We start from the raw sequence: 4,238 nt of genomic DNA on the forward strand, positions 1-4,238 counted from the left end.
AAGAAGCAGGCTCCCCGCCAAGCAGAGAGCCTGACGTGGGACTTGATCCCAGGACCCTGAGACCATGACCTGAGCTGAAGGCAGAGGTTTAACTCACTGAGCCACCCAGGTGCCCCTAACTCAATATTCTTTTAAACTTGGTCCTACATCCTTCATGTCCATTTCCATACACACATCTCTAGCTTGAAACACAAACTATCTCTTAACTGTTTCTGAAATACAGGTGGAATATTTTCTGAAATGAGTCAATGCAAAGATCTCTGTGGGTCAGACTGTTTGATTCATGTCCATTAAGGGAATCCTTATTTTTGGTGACTGAAATACACAAGGCTTTGCTCTAAAACCTCTCTTGCTCTAAAATCTATTCCAGGATTTTCATCTCTCCATACAGGATTTTGAACTATCGTAATTATGCTTACCATATTTGGATCATCTATAGCATCAGTCCCTAATGGAAAATCTGCCCCTTCAAGTTTGCACCTGTCTAATCATAACGTGTCATACTAAATTTAATGAAGGCTATAAATGTAGTTGTGAAATGACAAGAATTAAGGGGGATACAAGCATGGTTAACGACAGCATAATAATGGGAAAACTTCAGTTGTGAAAACTTCTAGTACACAAATGTCCTGCTTTCTTGAGACAATAAATGGAAACAAAACAAAACAAAACCTTGTTTTCCAGTGAAAACTTGATAGCTAATGAGAGACTCAGATATTTGAAAAGGACGGGGTAGGATCTAACTGGGATCTTATTTCTTGTTTACTTATTTTTATCCCATCTTATTTCCTTGCACAAATAAAGTTCATAATGATTGAATAAACATGTAAAGGAATTAATGTCCAATTACCAAACAAGGTATAGCAAGTAAGTGGGGAAGCTGATTCTAGTCCACAATGCTTATTGTATCAACCATAAGGAAATGCAAGTAAAACACATGCATGAACAGAAGAAAGGAAAATAGCACAGGAGGTGAAATGGCAAGAAGGATTTTGGAAAATGAGAGAAATTTTCTCTTCTCCTTCTGCTTTTCTTTAGTATGCGCCACACCGAGCATGGAGCCCGATCTAGGGCTTGAACTCACAACCCTGAGATCAAGACGTGAGGTGAGATCAAAAGTTGGATGATTAACCAAGTGAGAGAAAATGAGACCTATGGGCTGCTTTGGCCAATTGCCAAGAACAAATATTTAAGTGTCCATGATACCTTAAAAACTACTATTTGACAACTGGCTAAATTGATCAAACCACTGTAAGAAATCTGTTCATTTCCCCACTTCTTGTTGATACTAGAAATACTAAGAGTGTCACAGTTCATGGTGATGGTTCTTTCTCTAAAAGGGACAGTCTACTTGAATGACTTTCAGTTAAGAAATCCCCATGTTCACATAGTTTCGTAGATTAGTATTCTATGGAGATGTAACGAACTACTACACATTTAATGACTAATAACACAAATTTATTATCTCATAGTTTCAGCAGACTAGGAATATGGCTTAGGTGTATTTTCTACTTAGTGTCTCAGCAGACTAAATTCAGTGTCCTGAAGGCTGCAATTTCATCTGAGGCTCTTCTAGGCACACTCAACTGTTGGCAAACTTCTGTTCCTTGTTGTTTTAGAACTCAGACTCTTGGTTGCTAAAGGCACCATTCTTGCTACATGACCCTCTTCAGAAGCAGTTCATATTATAGCTGTTTATTTTCTTCAAAGCCAGCAGGGGAGCCCCTCTCCCTCTAAATATGTCTCTTTTGGACCCTCGTTCAGAGTGCTGACCTGATTAGGTCAGACCCATCCAGGATTACCAGTCACCCTCTTTGTCACTGTTTTGTTTAGGTTTTATTTCACAATAATAAACGTAACTCTGGAATCCAGCTAGACTTGCAGGGGAGCAAGGAAAATATGGAACCCATAGAGCTGCAGCAAGAGCATAAAGATTGTAAGATGTTTTGAGCAGATGGGTGAAGGGTTGCTCTCCTGAACTATAGAAGGAATAGTCTGGTGGTTAAGATAAAACACAAGTCAAATGTATTAGGTTTGTCCGCAGTGAGAAGTCACAGTCTTCTTGCTGGTTTTGCCTTTCTGGGACCCAAAACACTCCCTGGCCACAATATTCCTGCCCCCTCCCATCTTGCCCAAGACCACATGCTTCCCATCGCACTCAGTCTTGGCCATGCAGATGGAAACCTGGGAACCGTTCATGTTGGGTCCAAGTCTGTCATGGATGAGACGTTAGGACCCATAAGCTTCAGGATGAGATTCTCATCATTAAACATCTCCCCACAGACGGAGTTACTGTCAGTGCCACTGTGGCAGGTGAAGTCACCACCCAGGCACTTATATCCCAAAATAATCCTGTGAAAGCAGGAAACTTTATAACCAAATCCTTTCTCTCCATGGCTCAGAGCACGAAAGTTTTCTGCTGTCTTTGGAATTTTGTCTGCAAACAGCATGAAGGAGAGTTGGTCCAAGGGCTTGCTGTCCAGGGTGACACTGAAGAACACAGTGGAGCTGACCATGGCTGGGCCCCACAGGTGGCTCCAGGAGGCAGCAACTGCAAGGCCTAATCTCTGTTTGTTTATTTATTTATTTATTTATTTATTTATTTATTTATTTTATTTTTAACTTAGGAACTTCAATTACATCTGAAAACCCCCTTCCACTTTGTCATGTAATGTAATCCAATCAGGGCAGTGTAGGGGCCATAGGCAGGTTGTCCCAAAATGTACCACAGTCACATACTGATATATTGAATTGAAGCTATTAGGGAAACAGACCCTCTGTGGTGTCTCTGAAAGCAGGAAATACATCTTTCATATGAAAAATACTCACTCTGTATTAAGAAGTAAAAGACATTTTTGTACCAGAGATGGAAAATATAAGAGTGGATCAGGCTGTATTTACAACCCGGTTATGTTTTTTACTAATCTGCTATCTCAGTCCAAATTCCACCTAGAATTCCTTACTCCGTAAAGTTCCCGAACATTTGTTTTCTTTCTCCTGTCAATTCCTCAAAAATGTATTGTTTCTTTGTCTAAAAAGTATAAAAGCCACCTGTCTTGGTCATTTCTTAAGTTCTCCATTTCATTATTGGTCCTCCAGGCATATGTAATAGAACTTTGTGGGTTTTTTTTCTCCTGTTAATCTGTCTCACATCAATTTAACTCTTAAACCAGCTGGAAGACCTTGAAAAGTAGAGGAAGAATTTTTCCTTCCCCTCAAGGAGAGAAGATTATATGAGGTCTGCACACCAGAGAAAAAGGAACCACAGGGGTCATCACAGAATTCTGGCTGTATCCCTTATTATAGTTCCTCTTTCTCTAGTTTATTGTTTTCAAATCAAGTAATCTAAATCTCAAAATATATTTTGGTGGCAGTGTTGGAAGCATAAGAGATAGGAAGTAGGGCTGGTTGTCTATTTTCCCCCTGAAAGAAGCCAGCCGCAGACAAAGAAACTAATCTGTTCAGTCAGGACAGTCAAGACTCTGGTATGGTGAGGGGAACGGAGCAACAGGAGATACTCCCGGCTTACTGCTGCTAAGGTTTTTGTCTTTCCTCAGGAGGGTGGTATTATAGATATGTACAGTTTGCGGAGATTCCTCGAGCTGTGTGTGTAAGCTATATATGGTTCTCCTCATGTATGTTTTACCTCAATGAAAATAAAACATGAATCGCCTGGACTATGGAAATTCTTTCTGAGCATTCATATGCCTAAAGACGATTGCTGTTGATGGAAGATGCTATGTGTCATGTAAATGTGTTTTCATCAAAATAACAAAATTCTGGCTCTCTAATGTTACTTTTTCTTCAGGCTCCTATAACTTTTAACAGGCTATTATAAAACCCTGAGTGGTAAAATATAACCGAGTGGTCAGTAAAATACACTAGGTCTCAGAAATTCCTCACCTGAAAACTGGGGCTGAGAATAGTGACATCATGACCTTTACAAAGGATAACGGGAGAAATGTGCCAGAACACATGGATCACTGCCCAGTACCTGTAATCACTTATTAATTTTACAGAAATGAATAAATACTATTCCATGATTTACATATTAGAACTCTGGACCCTGATTCTGACAATGAGATAAAGGTTGAAGCTTTATGAATCCAATTAAATGGATTCTTCCAAATGTTGGGCAGGTCATTGAGAGGATGTGGTCACTGGCTGACTCGTGAGCTGGACCCTGGCAACAGGAGCTCTTCACTCCCTCCCCTGTCTTTGGAATATGGGTTCTGTAA

The 4,238-nt window shown here is 40.1% G+C and overlaps 1 pseudogene; it reads right to left on the reverse strand.

Annotated features, from left to right (window-relative positions):
* Positions 1-2,028: 2,028 nt before the first annotated feature.
* Positions 2,029-3,954, reverse strand: LOC131834743 (peptidyl-prolyl cis-trans isomerase A-like; annotated as a pseudogene).
* Positions 3,955-4,238: the final 284 nt, after the last annotated feature.

The sequence above is a fragment of the Mustela lutreola genome, chromosome 6 (assembly GCF_030435805.1).
Source record: "Mustela lutreola isolate mMusLut2 chromosome 6, mMusLut2.pri, whole genome shotgun sequence".
In the NCBI taxonomy this organism is placed as follows: domain Eukaryota; kingdom Metazoa; phylum Chordata; class Mammalia; order Carnivora; family Mustelidae; genus Mustela; species Mustela lutreola.